Source organism: Danio rerio, chromosome 2 (genome assembly GCF_052040795.2).
Source record: "Danio rerio strain M-AB ecotype USA chromosome 2, GRCz13ab, whole genome shotgun sequence".
NCBI lineage: Eukaryota > Metazoa > Chordata > Actinopteri > Cypriniformes > Danionidae > Danio > Danio rerio.
The window spans coordinates 47,608,152-47,631,157 of record NC_141022.1 but is presented as its reverse complement, the minus strand read 5'-3'; the positions used below and the strand labels follow the sequence as shown (position 1 = coordinate 47,631,157).

General features: G+C 35.8%; 1 protein-coding gene across 11 annotated transcripts in view; it reads left to right on the top strand.

Moving 5' to 3' along the window:
• cadm3 (cell adhesion molecule 3) overlaps positions 1-23,006 on the top strand; it is a 139,739-nt gene that overhangs the window by 40,959 nt on the left and 75,774 nt on the right. For 3 of the 11 annotated variants that reach the window (XM_087240046.1, XM_087240045.1, XM_087240044.1), the window contains exon 3: positions 19,646-19,828. The gene's annotated coding sequence lies outside the window, so the exon portion shown is untranslated. 11 annotated transcript variants of the gene reach the window in all.

Sequence of the window (23,006 nt, the reverse complement as noted above, 5' to 3'; positions counted from 1 at the left end):
GCCCGTCGCTCTCCGCAGCCTTTACTGTGATCTAACAGGACGGCAGAGCTCTTGCGAAGCGCCGTGTGTTTGATTAAACTGACTATGAGTGAGAAGAGGCGAGATCATGCAGGATCAGCGTGAGTCTGTTGAACAGCAGCCATCGGCCAGAGAGAGCCACGCGTGTGTGCGTTTTTATAATGATGAATGTTGTTAACCTTTGCCCACTTTGGTTGCTTCTCCATCTCACTTCTGCTTTTAGATTGTTCAGATCCAATTATTGAACATGTGGAGTTCTTTCAAGTGTGTGTGCGTGTGAGAGAGAGGAGAGTAAGGAGTTTGTCTGCGGGTTAAATGTATCAGCTGTGTCTGTGCGAATGTGTGTGTGTGCTCTTCGGATGTCCACACGTAACGTGTTTGTGATGAAAGCAGCACATTGTGGAGTCACCCATCGGTTTGGCTGGGGATGAAAGAGCCGTGTTGTTTTATTCAGCAGATTCGCTGTGAAAGCTTGGCTGTGTTGCTGGTCTCAGCTGCACCTCAGTGCGGTTTTATTCACCAGGTTTGTCAGCGGTGAGAAGTGCGATGTGTGGTTTAATTAATCAACAAATACACTAAAAAAATAATTCATTGGATTTACTGAGGGATTTCAAGAGGAGCTTGTGATATGATTGATTGCAGCTGATCTCCCATTCGTAATCAGTGATAAACCAATCAGATTCATCCAAGCCTACAATAAATAGACTGATTGTACCCTAATTTCCTTATCTTCATTTTGGAAGAATCCCCCGTCCATCCCATCTTCTCCTTTTTGTCCTTTACCAGGGGAAGCTCTCGAGACCTAGTTGACCTCCCTTAATGCTAAACGACCAGGGGCTGGGCTGCATTTGAGCACTGGGCTCAATTATCTCCAAGCTCAGGGTTCTCTCTCTGGACAACATGCCAAACTTGCTAATAGCATCAAGCAAGTGTATATAATTGTAAACCCTTGAAATTGTTTTAAAGGTAAGAGGTACAAGCAATTTATATGGGCTGAATTTAAACAAATTAAGCAAACGCTCAACTTATTTAGTTTGTATAAATTTAGCTCATAAAAATAGTTTGCAACCACTTACCTTAAAAAGAATTTAGTAAATCCAATGAATCATTTTTTCTGTGTAGCAAAAAGCAGACCAATAAACGGTTAAATAAAATGAGGTTCTGACAGGATGTTAATTAATGCATTTAATCAATACAAAACAAATTCAGTGATTGACTAGCAGTTTACGCAAGACAAATCAGTTTTGAATGAATATGATGCATTCACAAAAGCATGTTTTAGCAGTTACTTGTTACCTCCTACCTGGCATAATAATAGATACAATCAAATAATCAGCACAGGCTCATTGGAATTGCATGCTTTAGCCTACATTTTTGTGGAAATAAAAAACGTACTCTCAACATTCGCTTGCCTGCAGTTTCTAGGTAAAATGAGGACTTTGAGATGCTATGACACCAATAACTTTCGTTCCTTTTCAGACAAATGTTATTTACAGTAACATACTTGACGAATAAAGGATTGTTTTCATGCAGTTCTTTGCACAACACCAAATAAATACCACAAAACAACTTATCAGTCTAAATTTGTAATCAAGTACATTTCCCTCACCTGTCTATCTCCTTGTGGACAGCATTAATTATTTGCTCAGCAGCTTACTTTGTACATTGTGATGCAGAGCACTTGGTTTCGAACGTCATCTGTACCACAACCGCCATTTTCCCATAGATATGCATAAGAAGAACATGTATCCAAAACATATAATAAAACAGCCTAAAGTTTCGTTCACACTACAAGAGACTCTCAGTGGGAAAGCGACAAGCTGTTCATTTCAACAGAGAGTGAGCGACTTCCAACAACGTCTGTCTATATGAGCGGAAGTGACCGGTGTGTTGAGCGATACGACAAGGTTGAGAATCTTTCAACTTTATGCAAATGAAGAGTGACTTTCTTGAGCCAACAGGAGCACCAGTAGAGCTCACATGATCTTCTCTCAGCTGCTGCCGAGGCTGGTTGTATTCCTCATGCTGTAGACCTGCATTTGCAGCAGATAAATTGCTTCAATGACAGAGAACCCACTTTTTTTTTGATCATCTTTGCAATTAAGCGTTTTATGTACTAATTGCATTTATATTTTGTGTTTTCTCTGAACAATGTTTACGTTCAGCGGCAGATAAACTTATTCGCTCTCTGTGAATATCACCATAAATGTTACCTAAGCAACCTCTAAGTGGAAACGCCCACGACGGATTCAATCGCCACTCAAAGCGACTGGCAGCTACAAAGTCGCTCCTAGCGTGAATGAGGCATAAGTCAAAATTTTTTTGACAGCGCCCACAAGTGGATTTGACATCTAAAACGTGCAACATAAAAACATAAACGGAGCAATGCACTTTAGATTTTGCAAAAAAATTTGCCTAAGGCATGTATTTTCAATGAGCTCTGGTTAAAAATAATCAATACAATCCTTAATTAAAGCACAGAGTAGCAAGCATTTTATTTGAACTTACTTTTAAAAGGCGAATTAGGTAGTTTATTTTGAAGATGGACTACTATATATATATATATATATATATATATATATATATATATATATATATATATATATATATATATATATATATATATATATATATATATATATATTTATTATTATTATTATTATTATTTTAATTATAATATATCTACAGTACAAACATTCTGCATCCACACTATAAATTTCAATGGTTTGCCTAAAGTTGTTTATCTACACTGAAACAACTGAAATTAGGTTAAGTTAAAACATGATGCAAAGATCACCATCATTTCCGCCTGAGAATTTTGTTTACTTTCCGGCTTTTTGAAACTTTGCAACAATATGTTGATAAAAAAATTAGCTTTTTAACAGGAGTTGTAAAGTTGAAAGTAACACAGGAGTTTAAAGTTGCAAAAGCAAGTGAGAATATTGACTGGGAGATGGTTTATATAAAAAAAAAAGGGGGGGAAAAAGCTGGTGTAAAGTATACAAACTGACATTAATATTTAACAATGTTGTCCAAATGTACAATGTTGTCCAGCAGTTTACCTGTGTTGGTCACATGACTAAAAATTGTTTTCGAAAGGCTCACTTTTCAAAATCCACACTGTGACTCAAATACACCACTCTCAAATGTATCCACTTTGGACAGTGTTTTTTTTAAATATATGTTTTGTTTTGTTGTCTAAAAATGCTATCTGTGTGTAGACCAAAATGTAGATAGAAGAATGCATTTTAGTTTGAAATTGAGATTGCATTTTAAAGTGAAACTTTGGTTTAGTGAGTCTTCGGGGCCCTATGTTTGGCGCAATGTGTTGCTATTTTCAGACAAAAGCAACCCTAATTTTTCCGTTTTGTGCCATGTTGTTTAAAAAGCAAATCCATTTGCGCCACTTTGTAGCAATATATGCATATTTATATTTGTTTTAATAAAAAACAAACTTAGATTTGTCCACCTGTCATGTTTTGGGCCATATGGGGCATAAGAATCAGAGGTGTGTTTGGATATAACTGTTTTTTGACCACATTTCATAAGTATTGTTTATTTATTAGTTTGCTGGAAATTAGAACTGAATTTCAAAATAGTTTTGAAGCAAATATTTGCACTTAACAAACAAAATGAATTCTTAGACTTCAGTGGAGTGCGTTTTCACTGTTTCCTTATCCATGAAAGTATAGGAGTACAGTAAATAGTAAAAGTAAAGAGGAAGATGCCAAATGGAGAAGGCTCACTCTTTTCGTGCTGCAGATGCTCTGTTTAACTGTTTTTTAGCAAGTGAAGTGTTCAGTTTTTCCACTTACAAATAAATGTAAATAGCAAATGTGCCATACGCAACTGGCCCTTAAAGGCAGTGGGAGATGAGATTCTGATTAGTTTAATGCACATTATTCTCAAAACACACCTATAACTCATTCAAAGAATAAGCACAACGCTGTTAGACCATGCGCCCCAGCACAAAGGGTATTTTTCCATCCTTAAAATAGCAAAAGTGGATTCGGGCACGTCCTTAATGCTTTTGCGCCATGTGCTTTAGACTTTGCACCTAGATTGTTAAAATAGAGCCTTTCATCTGTTTTGATTGCAGAGACATTTACAGTTGAAGGCAGAATTATTGGCCCCCCTGTACATTATGTTCCCCAATTTCTGTTTAACAGCAAGAAGACTTCTTCAACACATTTCTAAACAATAGTTTAATGACTATTTTATATTTAAATAACTTAAATATTTAAATAATATATTTTAATAACTGATTTATTTTATTTTTTTCAAGAATGACAGTACATAATATTTTGCTTAATATTTTTTTAAAGCAACAAGTATTCAGCCTAAAGTGACATTTAAAGGCTTATGGGTTCATTATAGGCAAGTTAGGGTAATTGAGCAGGTCATTGTATAATGATGGTTTGTTCTGTAGACAATCGAAAAAATATATTGCTTAAGGGTGATAACAATATTGACCTTAAAATGATTCAAAAAAAATTTAAAACTGTTTTTATTCTAGCCATAATAAAACAAACAAGACTTTCTTCAGAAGAAAAAATATTATAGGAAATTCTGTGAAAAATGTCTTGCTCTGTTAAACATCATTTGACAAATATTTGAGTAATAGATTAACAGGTAGGATAATAATTCTGACTTCATCTGTATGAATAATATGTATAATACGTCAATCACAAGGCATCAGTGATCATTTAAACATTTTAACAAGTAAAAATACTGTAAGGCTTCTCTGTACATGACATCTGTTGTTGACTGTTTGACTGTACTTGTCAAATGGTCAATAGACATAACCGTATCACTGCCATTTGGGAATTTGATCACCAGGGTGTTTGAATCGATATTGTGATGTTCGAACGAGTAATCACCAGCTCTTGACGCCAAACATGACTCTTTTTTTTAGTGCCTTCAGATAAAGCATACAGTCTGTGCATGACACAAACTGCACAAACACAAACCTGTCAATGAATCGGCATGTGCACTTGTCTGTGTTCGTGTAAATGTGCGTGCGCGTGTGTGTCTGATTCAGCCGCGTCTCTGTGGGCTGAGACAAAAGAGCGGTAATAAGCGTTTCTAATCTGAGGAGTGAATGAATGATACACACAAAAAAGGACCACAGACGTACAGAATAAACAGGCTGGCAAGAAAGAGAGAGGAAATAAGGCGCGCAGGGGTGGCAGGAGAGAGAACAAGGGAGGAATGGAAGAAAGAGAGAGAGATGAATGGAAAACAAGAGAGAAAGAAGAGACAGACAAGAGCGATGAAGGGTTTTCACGCCGTGTCATATCATATCATAAAGCATAATCACACACACACACACATAAATTCACACTCTTCTCTCTAGCACCACTTTAAACCAATCACATGCCATCATCGTGGATGGTTCACATTACATTCCTTTAACATTTGGGCACCACACCAATGATTACTGGAAGCACACACACACACAGACACATACACACAAATACAAACGCGCACAAAATCTGTCTCGCTCGCTCTCGCCCAAGCAGGTGAGAGATCTATTTATATACTCGTTAGTTTTAATTAGCTAGCTCTGAATGAAGTATGCGCTCTCAGTAAATTTCTTGTTATGAAGTGCTTCACATGTACGGCATATGTTTCTATAGTAGATGTCGTAGTCTGTTGGCATTTTTCTGATTTATACCTCTTCAGACTGGTTGCTCTGTCCTCACATTTCACCCGTCACATGCTTCACATGTATATTTGTGCGTGAAATTGCTGAATTGACCGTGATAAATGCTTGTTTGCTTGTGACTGATGCACTTGCTCTAATGGCCCAGTGAATGCAAACCTCACGCAGATGATAGTTCCGTTTGGGTTGATTTTCTGCATGTCATACGGTTCAGGCAGGGATGGGCAGTATTTAAGATGCATGTATTTCTAATATGTATTTCAAATATAAAATTGCATTTTTAAAATACTGCAAAATACTTAGTAAGAAATCTACATGATGATAAAAACTCGGCCTTTGCTTGGTGCTTACTCAGTTATATGCCTAGGCTTGAGATCAGAACAAAAATGTTATTAGGAAGATGGTCAATGCTTGGATTATGGATGGAAATTATACAACACACTTAAAGAAAATAACAGACAAATGGCAACAAAAGTCAACAATTATTGAAAATAGAATACTGCACAATGCTAAGACCAGTGATATATATGATGGCAGTATAGTATATAATTTGGCACCAGAATCTTTGCTTAAGAAATGAAATGGAATAAAATCTCAGTTCTTAAGAACAGGATGTGGAGCCTTCAGCACATCATCAGTCTTAGTGCTGCAGGTGGAAAGGCAGAGAAACTTAAGAAATATTAAACACCTAAAGATGGTGGTTGTTAAGAGATTGTTGCAGTTTTACTGACCATGCAATGGATGGAAACACAATGAAAATATTTAGTACTATGTTCTAACTTATCTACATTACATAATTTATACAGTGATTAAAGAGATAATATTCAAGACAGATATTTCTGTATGAAATTTGTACAAACTTCATGCTTAAATAAAAGAGAAAGTCAGTTTAATGGTGAAGGGATTGATCGAATATGCCTATTGATTGAAGGTTTGCGAAGAAATGTCATGCTTCCTTGTATTTTGTAGTATTTTCAAAATACAGCATTTTATTTTGACATTTGTTGTGGCTGCTGTATTTTGTCACTTATTTGAATACACATGAAACTGAGGTATTTGGTATTTTATTTTTAAAATACATTTCAATGTATTTTTGCCCATTTACCTTATTTGTATACACTGGTAACAGTATTTGGATTCACACACATCTTTCAGATTTTGCAGACAATTACAAACATTAAAAACACAATTTTATTTAATTTAATTTAATTTAATTTAATTTAATTTAATTTAATTTAATTTAATTTAATTTAATTTAATTTAATTTAATTTAATTTAATTTAAAACGACCCTGACTTATAACAATAAAACAAGTAGTTGACTTGAATAGGTTTATTTTTCTGACTTTATACTATTGTTTTTTTTATTTATTTATTTATTTTTACTTTTTTTAAATTTAATTTTATTTATTTATTTATTACTTTTTTTCAATGCAGTGTGTACTGTATATTGCACACTGTATGCAAATTGCATAAGATGTCTTCCCTGATACTGTAAAAAAAAAAAAAAAAGGAAACGAAAAAATGGAAAAAGGTATTGGTAAAGAAAAATGTACTAGTAATTTATCATCCACTGTATATATGTCTTTACTTTTTAACCAGTATTTCCAATAACCCCAAAAACACAAATGCAAAATATAGGTAGAACACACAAACAAAGGGCAATTTCATAATAATAAATTACATTGCTTATTTTTTTTTACAGACATAACATTTATGTGCCACAACATAATGTGCACAAGTAGACATGAGATAACATGACAATGATTTTTATCTTCTAATAAGTTAAATTTAACATCTTAATTTTTTAAGATGTTAAATCTTAAAACTAAAAAATGTTCATCCAATTAAATATTATCGGGCAGACAATTCACACAATTCTGATAAGTAGCCTAAACTGTCTGTCAACAAATGTAGATTTGAATATCTGCACACCTGTTCATGCAGATCTTCCGATTGCGCGTGCACACGACAGAGTCACAGCAGTAAAAACAAATGCTGAATCAAAACTTTTTAAGATCCTGAATCAATATTGGAGTTACTTTTGCATGCTGAAGGAAGGATGACACCATGGCTGTATTTCTTTTAGATAGGTAGTTTTCTGTTTTAAAACAGCAAAGTTTGTGTAGATTGTGTTGTGTTATGAATGGGTTATATGCACAGAAGTGTTGTTCAGCCACTGAAATCTTCCGGCAATAGATAAAGTGATTTAAGGAGGCGTGGCTTTGAATGGCAGAGGAGGGACTGTGCTTTAAAGATATTATCCTAAACGGATAGCATTTGGGCAGATCACCCACTGCACCTTTGAGATGATATGCAGCATCACTCCCATTTATAACGGACATGTACAGTATGTAATCGTCCCCTCGGAATTATAAGGTTCTATCTGCATTTTTTAAGATATTGAGCTTCAAAGTTTTTGTATTCCATAGCAAACAATATGTGTGTAACATTTGTTTTTTTTTTTTTTAAAAAGTCTTAAAATGTAAACAACTTATAAAAAACATCACATAATGTAAATAAGTTGTTTTTTAATAGGAATATGTCAATAACTCAATTTGGACCAAAAATGTCAGATAAAATCTTAAAATTCTAAGGTGATGAAATGCTATTAAACTACAATGTACATTTTTTAAGATAAAGGTTCCAAAATAGTGCCACAGAACTGTTTTAGTATCTTGAAGAACATTGTTGTAGCAGTTCTGATGGTACATCTAGTTGACAGAATGTCTAAAATGTAACCACATTTCTTCTCAATGGGAAGTATATTTTAAAATTTTCAAAGAACCTTTTCATTATAAACAACCTTTTGTGAAAAAGAAAAGTCCTATTGATGTCAAAGGTTCTTTATTGAACCGCCGACAGCCAGAGCCAAGAGTGTGTCTCAGGACTGAACCTCAGTCTCTCTTAATTTAGCATATTTCTTTGCTAATATTTCATGTACTGCTTTAAAAAATAATAATGTGCAGTGTTCAGTATGCAGAATGCTACTTTGTCATTGTCTGTCACAGGGAGGGACTTGCTCTCATTAGCGTCGTCAAGATAACATGACTAACTAAGCTCTTTACAAGGGCTTAAATGTAAACTCTTTTCCGGGGATTAATTTCATACTTCACCTTGAACGACGCTAGCAGTCAATTCATATTGAATAACAGGCCACAGCGCCGCTGGACACAAAAAAAACGAGTAGAGCAATGTCTGGCTGTTTCTTCCTAACATAAGTTAAACGTTTTTCGATAGAACATCCTCATATTTTCCCCCTTTTTCCATTGTTTCTCTTCACGTCGTCTGCATAGATATTGATACGCTTAAAACCGATCGATATAATGTAGAATTTATCACTGACAAGTCTTCATTCTGTCTCTCAAGTCAATGCAAATGCGATTCCTCTTCAGGTCTCTGCGTGTTTCCGTCTCAATAACTATGACACACACATTCCGTCTGCGCTGCTTTTCATTTTGCTCAGTCAAGTGTTCCTCTCATTACTCTAAAGCAGATCAGGGGATTAATTTATTATATTCTTCTTAACATCATCACGGGATTCATATTTTTTTTATTATATTAAACCCGATCAGGGGATTAATTAAAACAATGATTCTAAACAGAACCACAGGATTAATGTAAACCTAGACATGATTGAAGTGTTTTTTTTGTGTGTGTGTGTGTGTGTGTGTGTGTGTGTGTGTGTGTGTGTGTGTGTGTGTGTGTGTGTGTGTGTTAACTGAAACCTGATAATGACGTTCTTTTATTGAAAACAGCAAAAATAGCTTGCTGTTTTTCTGTCTTGTTGGTAAAAGTGTAATTTAGATGAAAAGTTTTACAGTTTCAGGCTTTAATTTAATACCTTTGGACTCGATACTCTCCAAGGAAGATGTTTTGAAGAGACCTCCACCCACGCTTTAGTTCAGATCGCATGTTTTTTTTAAGGTTTATTGAACATCAGCAGTAAAGACGCTGATTATTATCATATGCGGTTGTGATTATTTCGTATCTAAAACTTTAATGCTGCCCTCAGAAATGCTCACATGCATATTCATGATGGCCAAGTGTAATACCCTATACTAAGGATGTCATAGAAGTCTGTGCAGCGAGTATTGCCTATTTTTAAAGGAATATGCAAAGGGCGCGTTATGCAACTCTTTTAAACAGTGCAGTTTTGTTTTTGCTCTCGACCTTATTGCATTTGATACATGCATTGTTTATGTGCATGTTTAATTCAGTGAGCAGCAAAATCTTGAAAATAAAATGGTCATTTTACATTTAAATTGAAGTCTGTGTAGACAATATTGATCAATTCAAAACAGCACACTTGAAGAAACAATATGTGCGTAGGAGAACATCACCTTGTGTATAAATAAGCAAACCAAAATCCCACACATGATCAATACTTGCTTATTGAGTGATTAATGTAATGTTTTGGTCTTAATAGAAAATATCATATGTGATTGGCTTCTTTAATTTTAATCACAGCCTGTTTTGTAAATAAAACACTGCTTTTTCTATTTATGTGACTGTAATTTGTCAAATATAGTAGCACATCCAGCTATTTCATGCACCCAGACACTGACATACTGATATATCAATATAGAAATGTGTATTGGTTAGTGCATCTTAATTCCAAAAGCAAAAGGATAAAATCACTCACTGTTCTTGACTGAAGGACTTTTGTAGCTTTAATAAGTAACAGATCAAGTTTATTTCTTACAGAGAAGACTGCTTAAAGCACAGCTTGTTTCATTTTGTAGATTTTTTATTCTATTGTAATAATTTTCAATCATTTATTTTATTTATTTATTCATTTATTTGTGTGTTATTTATTTATTTATAAATGTATTTGTTTTTTTATTTATTTATTTATGCTATTTATTTATTTAATTATTTTATTGTATTGTTATCATTTTCAGTCATTTTGGTTTATTTATTTATTTATTTATGTATGTATTCATATGTTGTGTTTTATTTATTTAAGCCATTTATTTATTTATTCATTTATTTATTTACTTTCTTTTTCGACTTAGTCCCTTTATCAATCCGGAAGGAACCGCCAACTTATCCAGCACATGTTTTACGAAGCAGATGCCCTTTTAGCCACAACCCATCACTTGAAAACACCCATACACACTGAAACTTGTGATATGTCTTGATCACTGAAATGTATACAGTAGGTGTAATGGCAACCTTATTGCGAATATTACAGGAGGATTTGGGGGATTGACCCCCCTAATTAAGGCTTAATCCCCCCTAAAGGGAGTCAAAGCAAGATGAATAGGGCATCCTTTTATATCTGATAAAGAGAGTTTACTCTGATCTGTATTTTAAATAACAATGTTTACAAATAAAATAATGGATATCCATTTCACCACCCCATAACGGTTCATACCGCTCTGAATGCATTGTTTAAAAGAGTTCACAAGACTAATTTTAAATAAAATAGTTGTTTGTTTCTACATAAAGCCTAGAAGTATAGTCAAATTAGATGCACAGTTTGTATGACCTAAAGTAAACGAAAAATAGCTAATCAGGTCAGAATACACTATTCCACACAACACTGAAAAAGTAAACATATTTTATTATTTAAATTACATGTAGTTTAAATAAATACATCAATTTGATTCACTGAAGCATGTATTACACAAGCATACACTGTTAAACTAACATGAAGTTGACCTCACAATCGTCAATGTATAATTCACACACAGACCTTATTTACAGAAAATATGTTTGATTATATTGTATTAATTATTAATACAATCAAAACAAGTTTTGGTCATATGGTCACTCATAATCTTTTTAAATACAATATTGATCCAATTAATTGAGGTAACACTTTATTTTGATGGTCCATTTGAGAATAATTAGACTGTCTGCTTAATATCTGTTGATACTGCTCCTTCAACAGACATTTAACTGATGAAACTTTGCAAGTACTGTACATCTCAACTTACACTAACCGCAACCACAACCTAACAGTCTACTTATAATGTAATGAGAATTAGTTGGCATGTAGATGCAATGTAACTTAAATTCAACAAACGGATCATCAAAATAATGTGACCATAATCATGATTATGATTTTTCTAGTGTTTATTTTGACTAATTTTTATTTGGTCTTAGTCATGTGCCAAATGTACTTTTAAGTTTAGGCAATTAAAACTTATTCACATTTTCTCCATGCCAGAAAAGGGTTGAACTGGTAATACTAATTAATTTCCTCAATTATAATCATTATGATTGACGTTTAAGAAATTATTGCACAGTCATACACATGGTTTTTATTACCTCTGTGTACTCATTCCTTATATGCTGTTTACCTTATAAATGAACACGCTCGCTGCCCACGTTATAGAAACTGCTAAAACAAGACACCGCTCTCGTAAATGAAACAATGAAATTAACTGTAAAAAAATATAATGACAAAGTCAAGACAACTAATAGTTTTATGTTGCTTTAACTTCTTTTAAGTTAATTTTTTTAAGCTATACAAAGTTTGACGTAATATTTTTATTCAGTTTGATTAATGTAATTTCAGATGACTAGAAAATTTAATTTGATTCAACTAAAAAGAATGAAGGCAACAAGAAGATTTTTAGAGTGTATATTGAATAGTAATTCAAATAAATTCCAGATTTCAATGTCAATTTTTAAACAACTTCAGCAAAAAGACTCACACAGAGGTTACGCAAGTGCATTAATCAGCAACTGCAATCAAAAAAGTCAAGATCATGTTTAATTTTATTACAGATCATCACAGATTTTGTCGCAGTAAACTGTGTTTGAGGCTGACAAAAAAAAAAAAAAAAACACGCAGACAAGCTCTGACACTTTAATTTAAGCAGAATATCTCAAATTGAGATCACCAAACTCCATCTTACTGTACGTGTTTTTCAGTTCTGCGCCACTTTTACAGTGTAGGGAGAGTAAGTGCCTATGGTTGCCAGATTGCAAAGATTAAGTAGGGATGGAAGATGTTTTATTTATTTATTTATTTATTTTTTAGCAAAAAAGTTCTGAGAGGGGCATTTAAGCTCTTAACATCTGGAAAACTACAAAAATGAACACTTACAGTATATGCTTGTACACCACTTTTCTCATCAATAACAGAATTTGATATTATTATTATTATTGGCACCAGGTATATTTTCTGTGAATAATATCGCATTGTAATCAGTGATCAGATAGTTCTGTAAGTAAGAAATTTGTCATATAGTTTGTATGAAATGTGGTGATACAGTATTATTAAGTGCTATTTTGAGTAAAACTAAAAGTTCCTGGTTGGACCCAAGTTAAAAGAATTAAATGGATTTCATTTCTATTGCATGTACAGTCAGACCTTATTTGGATTTTGCGTAGTTTTGAGTCAAGTATTTAAATAACTTTTTAAGTAATTAAGTTCCTTTTCAGATAAAGTAAAAGGAAAATTGATTTCAATGCAATCTAATTATGTAATTAATTAGTAATTTAGTTAGTGATTATTTAGTTTTTTGAATTATCTTTCCCGACACTGTTTGTGATATATTCACAGAGACCAGGCAACATTGTTCCAATCTTCTATTGTTCGATTTTGGTTACCCTGTGCAAATTGTAGCCTCAGTTTACTGTTCTTAACTGACAGGAGTGGCACCCGGTGTGGTCTTATACTGCTGTAGCCCATCTGATGTGTTGTGCGTTCAAAGATGCTCTTCTCCATACCTAGGTTGTAACGAGTGGTTATTTGAGTTACTGTTGCCGTTCTATCAGCTCAAACCAGTCTGGCCATTCTCCTCTGACCTCTGGCATCAACAAGGCACCCACAGAACTGCCGCTAACTGGATATTTTCTCTTTTTTAGACCATTCTCTGTAAACCCTAGAAATGGTTGTGCATGAAAATCCCAGTAGATCAGCATTTTCTGAAATACATGAACCAGGCCACGTTCAAAGTCACTTAAATTACCTTTCTTACTCATTCTGATGCTCGGTTTGAACTGCAGCAGATCGTCTTGTCTACATCGCCATGTCTACATGCCTAAATGTATTTAGTTGCTGTCATGTGATTGGCTGATTAGAAATTTGCGTTAACGAGCAGTTGGACAGGTGTACCTAATAAAGTGGCCGGTGAGTGTTGATTGTCAACCTTATTTCATCATTGATTTCTTTAATGAAATCAACACCACTGAGAACGCTGTCCTTTTTACAGGAATTAGTATAGAATGCTGAAAATTTGATGTTGTGGCAACCCTAATATATTCCAATTACTATAGAAGTAATATGACTCGCATATTATTCTGAGCTCTTGACACTAAACCATTAAACTGTTCTCCTTTTCTCTTTTTCTCTGTCTCTCTCTCTTTTATAATATCTGGCTGTCCAGCATTCTTTAAGCCCAATTTGTGGTGCTCTTGAGCAGATTGGCGTGGCCTGACTCTGCAGCAGATTGTTCACTTTGTTCCACAGCTCTTTTCTCAGGTCTAATTTGCGGTGGTCCACAGTAGATTGTTCAGGTCTGTTTTCGTGGTATTCCACACCTGATTGCTGGGCTCTGTTTTGGACATTGAATAACGTCTCCCAGGTTTGCATGAATCGATTTCTGTTTTTGGCTTTTTCTGCGGCATCGGGCTCTGGGAAGACTAATTCGAAAAGGTTCCTTCTGGCGTTTATCTCATCTCTCAAACATTGTTCTGCTGGAAAGTTCGCAAGGCCTTTAAAGTTGTTTCTTCATTCTCTTTTTTGTTGCGGTGTTGCTCCCTGCTCTAATATTGTGCTGAGATGTTGCTCATGTCCTGCAGGTTTGAACTGCTGTGCCACCTTATGTTGTTTTATGCTGTTTAATGCATGTTTGCTTTTGCATCATCAGGTTTATTTGGCTCGCTTGAAAATGTCATCTGCTTCTCTAAAACATAAGTGAAAGTGATTGGACATATTAAAGAGTTTCTAATTTAATTTTCATTCTTTAATGAAGTCTTTAAAATAATTTTTAAATAATTATCCTAATGTTATGATTTTCATTCTTCATTTAATGCTAGAAATTAACAGCAAAAGCTAGAAAAACTAACAAGTCAGTCATATTGTAATTAAATAACTTAATAATAATAATAGTACCTTGACTTTTCCTAAATGTGTTAATGCATTCTGAGGACAGCATTTCTACCTTGACTGGCCACAACAGTCAATTGGACTCCATGCATTTCTGCGCCCGCTACTTTTTCCTGTGCCTTTGAGTATTTGTGTCTCTGTAGCAAACCAACCTTCTCCCAACAAAAACAACTTTCTGAATGCAAAAACATAGCTTTACTTCTGATATGTCTTCCAGACTTTTCTTTCAAAACAACATTTTCAATGCTGTGAGAAACTTTGCTCTCTAAAAGTGAGGTACTCTCTTACAGGGGTGGTCTAGTAACTCATACACAAATGTAGGCTATATTACAAAAATGGATACCCCAATATACATTTCTGGAGAGTGCCAAATACGTCTAAATACGTCTTTGCAGTTTTTGCAAATCCACCAGAGGTCGCTGTGTATGCTTTTTCAGATTTTAAACTTTTAGCGACTGCCCGTCTCCCGTAAATCCACCAGAGACCGCTGTCGACTGACTGACTGGCTGTTTCTCAATATGCATTCTTCAGCGGTCTTGCGTCCTTGTGTTCTCGTGCAACGTCATCATCAGCTGCCCAAGTTCAGTTCCAATACTCAAGACCGCAAGTACGGAGGACGCGTGAAACTTCCCGGATGTGTTCTTGATATCGAGGACGCACTGATGCAGACTTAAGCACCAAACTCGCTCTGGAAGTCCCAAAAGTCATTGCGACTGGAAGTGGCAAGCTCTGCATTTTATTTAGATTTATTATTAAAGTTCAGAGATATCACTTATTTACATCAGGAGTTTCCCTAAATGAAACGTTGAAAGTAAACATTACCATAAACATCTTAATAAAGGAGTAAACACATTAAGGGTGTTTGTTTGCTGAAATTCGTATTAACATCTGTTTTATTCATATTGTGCAACATAGATTTATAATGTTTTATGCAAAATATATATTTTGAAAAGGGGAAAAACAATAAATCGTTGTATGAAGGCTGAAATGTTTAAATAATTTCCATTTAAAACGCGTGAAGGTCACGTGACCACCAGGAAGAACGCAGCATCCCATTTCTCAAAGGACGCATTCTCTGCCCTCGCGGTCTCCTGAGTTCGTTCTTCTGAGGACACCTGGCAAGACCGGTCTCCAGAAGAACACAAGTCCGTTCTCTGCGTTCTTGGAATTGAGAAACAGCCATTGTCTGACTGATCAACTGACCCACCCTCCTCCTTCCTTAACCCCAACTAAGTGTTTTCAAAAGCACCCATTGACCAGCGCCCACCTACTTCAATTTGTTTTCAAAAGCAATCCAAAATAATAATAAACCTTGCAGTAGCCTGATTTTTACCATGTTTGCGGATTTTACCACATTCTCACCCTGTTATTTACTTATTTATTTTATTTTATTTTTGTTTAAGAAGTTTTTTTTTTTTATCTGCGTAAACAATGGCATGGAGTGCAGTATTTAGTCAACAACTTCTGGTCACGTTGGAAAAAAAAGGGTATCTTAAATCTTCAGCAGAGACAGAAATGAAATCAAGAATGTAAAAGTGAATGACACACCGCGCAGTGGAAATTGACAAAGGTGGTAGAAGTGCACCAGGGAAAGGATGGCAAAGTTGTTAATGAGTGACTCTTCCCTGGATGGAAAGGGCAAGTGATTGTCTAAACCAAGTTTCCATGAGCGTCCAATAAAGAAGGTTGTCATTCTTCTTGAAGCTGATTAAAGACTACTTGTTTTACACTATCATTCCATATGTTGCGTTAATTTTTCACAATTGTGTTTTAAATGTGATTTATTAGGGAAAAAAAATAAAAATCACAAATGATTTGGTGGGAGTGTAGCATATGTCGCCTGCCTTTAAAATCTTATAGCACTTTCAATTAGCAGATATAATTAAGGTGGGGCTGTTTGTGTGGGGATTCATAAAAATGATGCACCACTGTGAGCAGACGAAATGCTTTCACTTTCTAGCACCCTAGCATTTAAGAAGCTAAGGAATGCTAAGGCTTATGCTATTCTTGAGTTGCTACCTTCTGTAACCAGCTAATGAGCAACAAACGAGCAAGAGTCTTTTTCTTTTATCTTATCTTTGTCTTACCTGCTTTCTTAAACCGTTCTTCGTCAGACTCGAACCCTGTCATCTCTATCAACTCTGCTCCATGTCTGCAAATGCAAGTAAGCCACTGGACAAACTGGTAACAGCAGAAAAGATGTCCATACGGAGGTAAGTGGTCAGCTCGTAAGCACAAAAAGAGACAGAGTCATACCGCCATAGTGTTCATTTAAAGACAAAATGCAGCCATACGTACTTCTGGCTACATAATTCTCCAGGCATGTATATAGGGCTACGTTTTCAGAATGAACTTGTGTTGAAAAAGGGTGTATTCTTAAGATAGTGACTCCACATAATATGTCAACAGACATTCAAAGCTAAATTCTAAAATTTCGGTAGACACTTTAAATGTAAATATGACTACATCCCTTACGGCCTATATACAATTTTGGTTTTTCGAGTGTTAAAACAGATGAGGATACAATGAACATCAGTAGAGTCGTTATTTAAATTATTTAAAAATATATATATTTATCACATAAGAAAAGAGAGTATAAATGTTTGGGATGACAGGATGATTAGAATTCACTTTTTTCTCTCTCAGAAATCACAGTGTTTTCTCTCCTAAGAAGAATGATCTCTGAGTAATCTCACAAGTGTCTCTTCAATAGTTGTCAACAATGACTCAAAATGTTTTTAGTGCTGCCAGCCAAGATATGAAAGTCTGCAAAGTTGGAGCTTTTTCAACTCTCTCTTTGGAAAGGTATTTCCAAAATGAAATATTAGGACCTGCACAATCACTTTTTACCTAAAAAAAGTTGCATGTTACAATTGGAAAGTGTCAAAGCTGCATTGTTGAAATATAAAAACACAAATACGGTGCATTGGTGTATAAGTCACTTTATAAACATTGATTTAAAAATAGAGTTAAAATGTACGTTATCTTTTAGTTCAAAATAAAAGAGGCAGCTTGATCAGCGAAAATGGTGATGACAGTCGTTATTGTGCAGACGTAATGGGCAATATACTGGTTGACCAAATATTAAATATTCATGTGCATATGCAAGATAAGTCGATAGTAGTAATTTTTTTATTAAGCCTAGTTATGAAAATTGATGCTCAACACTGTTTAATGGGGTCCTGTTCTGCTTTTTCACTTTTGGATAATTAGTCAATGTTTAGTGTGTAATTTTGGGAACAAAAACTTAAAGTCCCTTCAGTTTCAAGAACTACAACAACTCATTCGGACTACAGCATTGGGTTCAGGTGTTTAAGATTTCACAAAGAAGGCCACCAGAAGAAAATTAAAATAACTCCTGAAACACTTTTACTAGGGATAATATTTATAATAATAATTCCTTACCTTTATATAGAGCTTTTCTGGACTCTCAAAGCGCTTTACACATTGGGAGGAATCGCCTTATCCACCACCAGTGTGCAGCATTCACCTGGATGATGCGACAGCAGCCATATTGCGCCAGACCGCACACCACACATCAGCTGATTGGTGGAGAGGAGCCAATTATGATATGTAGCCTCAAATTTTGTAGCCAGAGGAATGTATGGCTGCATTTTGTTTTTAAAATGAACGCTATGGGGCGGGATGATGCCGTTCCTTGTCGTGCTTACCAGCTGACCACATACATCCGTGTGGACAGCTTTTCCGCTCTTAACAGTTTGTCCAGTGGCTTGCTGTGTACATAGATAAACTTGAGACGTGAAGTTGACCACAATGACGGGGTTCGGGTCTGGTGATGAACGGTTCCCGAAAGCAGCTAAGACAAAAACAAAAGCCAAAAACAATAATAAACAAGTAAATAACCGGGTGGGAATGTGGTAAAATCTGAAAATGTGGCAAAAATCAGGTTTGGCCTTTTCTTTTTCTGGATTGGTTTTGAAAACGCTGTCAGTTGGGTTTAGGGAAGTGTGTGGGCGCTGGTCAAATGGTGCTTTTTAAAACACTATCGGTTGGGTTTAGGGAAGGATAAGGATGGGTAAGTTGATTAGTCAGTCAGTCAACAGCGGCCTCTGGTAGATTTACGTGAGAACTGCAGACACGAATAGCACTCACAAGAGAAATTTTAGATCTGAAAAAGCATACACAGCGGCCTTTGGTGGATTCGCAAAAACAGCAAAAAACAAAAACAAAAAAAAAAACATAGCTACTGGGACAAATTTGGAGCTCTCCAGAAATGTATATAGTGGTACGTTTTCAGGGGTACGTTATTGATATGGTAATATTGTCGCCATCAGTAACTATACTGGAGCCGATGGAACTTGCTGCTTTGGCAAAGGGCGTGGCAGTACTGACACATCATCTGAGCTGTTCCTCAATCACAGCACACTTGGACAGCCAACCAATCACTGTGCATTTTGTTTTTCTGGAAGGCTGGCCTTCATTAAACACAGGACTAATTGTGCCGTTTGTGCAAGGCTGAGTAGAAAGCTATTGTAATAATGTAAACAATGTGAATAATAATGCATTTTTCGAACCACCAAGCATGAGATCATGTTCTAGCACCACAAGTCTCCTTCAGGATGTTTCTTTGCACTGTTGTTGATCTCACTAATCAGATGTGACACTCTTTTTTTTTTTTTTTTTTTTGAGTATGTTTGTTTGCTCCGAAGCTTTTTGTTTGTTCTCTTGCATGTATTGTTTTTGTGCTTGTTTGCTCCGGAGCGATGTCGTCGGCGCGGCGTTTGTTTGCTCCGTTCTGTTGTTGATGGCCCTGATCTGTTGTGTTGGTCTTGATTGCTCCGTTGCAGCGCGGCGATGTTTGCTCTGGCGTATTGTGCTGTCTGTTTTTTCATTCCGCAGTCTATGTCAGTTCTCTCTCTCTTTCCCTCTCAGGGAGTGTCCTATAGATACCAATTACATCCACTCAGGAAAAGACAGAGCGAAAGAGAAGGAGGGATGGAGCCGAACGAGTGGGAGGGAATAGGACGGCGAATGCACAGGAGGGAGAGCGAGTGAAAGAGAGAGAGGGAAGACGGCGGACAGACAGAGAGAAATTGGAGGAGAGAGATTCCGTCTGTGAGTGTAATAGTCTCCTGCTGTCAGACTCTGGGGAAGGAGAGAGAGAAAGAACGGAGGAGAGAAATGGGAGGGAGACGGTGGAGAAGAAAGGATGTATAGTGACAGAACTGAGGGAAGGGGAGAGCAGAAGAGGCGAGTTGCATGCACAGAGTATAAAAGACTAAAGTGTAGAACTGAAGGGGAGAAACAGTGGAGAGCTGTTCAAAAAGAGGGGAAATAAGAAAGAGAGAGAGAGAGCAGCGAATTCCTCCATTTAAAGTCTGATCCAGTGAACTGTGGTCCTCACAATGCAGTGTGCTGAATATTTCATGCTGACTTGAGTGTGGGTTTATGTTCTTTGTGTGTGTTTAGAGATTTTTGTGTGTGCAATTTCTGCATAGATTGAGAATGCAGATATGTTTGTGTTTACATACAGGTTATAATTGTCCTCAAATCTCTGAGAAGACAATTCATTGATTTGGAAAAACTGAAAAATCCGATTCTCCCAACAGCTCACCCATAAAGTCTTCACTTGTTTGATTACTGGATGAATCAGCATTTGTGAATGAATCACTTGAACGAATGATTCATGATTCGAGATTTTAATAATTTATTAATCAAACAGTTATTAGAACAATTAATCAATTAATTGTCCATTATGTCACAGATTAATATGTAATCGTTGATTATTCAGGATAAAATATTTAGTTGTAAATAAAACAAGAAAATCACTTAATCCAATTAAATCAACAACTCACCAGGCTCGTGCTGTCATCATCCTCACCTGCCGTCATAAGATGTATACTAATGATAAAATAAATATATGTCTACTAATCTGTGCTATGAATGCAATTTTGATATTATTCAAATGATTTCAACCCTTTTTATAATCAAATTGATGTATTTTGCTTATTTTCTGTTTAATTACAGCGTAGAAAGTGAGGTGAGGCAGCACCGAGCTGTGCCTCAGTCAGACTGCGCAATCCCCTGCACACTGGGGTCAGCGCGTGCATTTTGCTCTCTCAGTGTATGCTACCAATGTAAGGCTTTATTAAAATGTTTTTATACATTGTAGACATTTTTTAATATATCTCCTCACTTTGCATATGACAGGTAATGTATGTCACTAATCTCCATCACTTATTCAGTGTTAGAATCTGACATAAAGCTGCAGTGAGAAGACATGAGGTGAGGCAAGCAGTAGCTCTGCCGTAACGAAGAGGGCACACGTGAGCTCACAGTTATTTATGTTCAGTGGTTGCTCTTCTTCTACGCAGTAAAGTTCAATAGGAGTCTGAAAATATTTCTTAAAATTGAATTGGACTTTTAATCCAAACGTGAATAAATAATAGGCGCCCAATGTGGGAGTTAAAGGGCTTGTCTCAAAGGACAGGAAAGAAGATAAATCAATCATTACAAAGTAATTCAGGTCATTTCAAGACTTAATTTACAAGTAAAGGTAGGAGCAATGAGAGAGAGAGAGAGAGAGAGAGAGAGAGAGAGAGAGAGAGAGAGAGAGAGCGCATCCGCCGTGGTGCTGTGTCACTTGTTATGTCTGTCTATAGCGTCCATCTTGGGGTTTTTGGTAGGCATATTGAATCGCTATACATTTTAAATTCTTCCTTGGCCCAATATGTACCTGCTATGTGTTTAGAAAGAATGCTAATATGATATATGAAACACAATCGGTAGTTGGCAAATATATCGAGTGCATATTACCCTGAAAGAGTTATGCCTCATCAGCCACAAACCTCAGCGCAAATCAATTTTACTAACCTATAAAGTCTTCATTGCTGGGTGAATCAGCATTTATGGATAACTCACATATACTAATGATTTAGTGACAGATACATGTTTAAAATCATTTGATTGGGCTGCGTCAAACTACTATTTTGATATTTAATTAATCAAACAATTATTAGAACAATTAATCAACTAATTGTCCATTATTTCACAAATTATTAAATAGACTTTAATTATTCAGAATAAAATATTTAGTTATTATACTTATTCTAAGTTGTAAATAAGACAAGCAAATCACTTAATCCAATTAAATTAATGTTTCAACAACTCGCCCATAAAGACTTCAATGCTGGATAAATCAGCATTTGTGGATGAATCACTTAAACCAGGCATGTCCAAACTCCAAACTCGGTCCTGGAGGGCCGGAGTCCTGCAAAGTTTAGTTCTTACCTCAATCAGACACACCAGGGGAGCTAATCAAGCTCTTACTAGGCTTTCTAGAAACATCCTTGCAGGTGTGTTGAGGCAAGTTGGAGCTGAAATCTGCAAGACACCGGACACTGCTGACTTAAACGAATGATTCAGTGACAAAAACATTTTTAAAAATGTTTGCTTGGGCTGCACAAAATTACTGTTTTGATAATTTATTATTCAAACTATTATTAAAACAAGTAATCAACTAATTGTCAGTCATTTCACATATTAATCTGTTGACTTCTTTTCCTCAGAAGTTATCATCAATAGTCTAGCTGCTGAAGTTGTGTTTTTAATGTGGGCAGTGCACTGACACAAACGTCACGATTCAGCATCTATTCAGAAGTTCAACCTAGGCTCATTCTGATTATGTACCACTATATACATTTCTGGAGAGCACCAAATATGTCCTAGGAGCTACTTTTTTGCAGTTTAAGTTTTCGCGAGTCCACCAGAGGCCGTTGTATTTGCTCTTCAGATGTCAAATTTCTCTCGCGATTGCCATTTGCACCTGCTTTTCTCATCTTAATCCACCAAAGACCGCTTTTGACTGAATAACTTACTGACTGACCAACCAACCGATTACCCCACCCTCCCCCTTCCCTAAACCTAACCAACAGTGTTTTAAAAAGCACAAATTCACCCTCCCAACCACTTCCCTAAACTCAACCGCAGTGTTTTACAAAGCAATCCTGAAAAAAAAATGTTGGTCATTTTTGTCATGCTTTCAAATTTTACCACATTCTCACAGTGTTATTTACTTCTTTAGTTTATTTATTGGGCTTTGTTTTTGTCTTACTCGCTTTCTGGAACCATTCTTCTTTGGACTCGAACCCCATTTTGCAGAGTACTCCGCTCTACGTCTTAAGTCTGCCAACGTACATGTTGAGCTACCGGACAAACTGGTAAAAGCTGGAAAGCTGCCCATGTGGAGTTAAGCGGTCAGCTGGTAAGTGAGAAAAGGAACAGCATCACACCA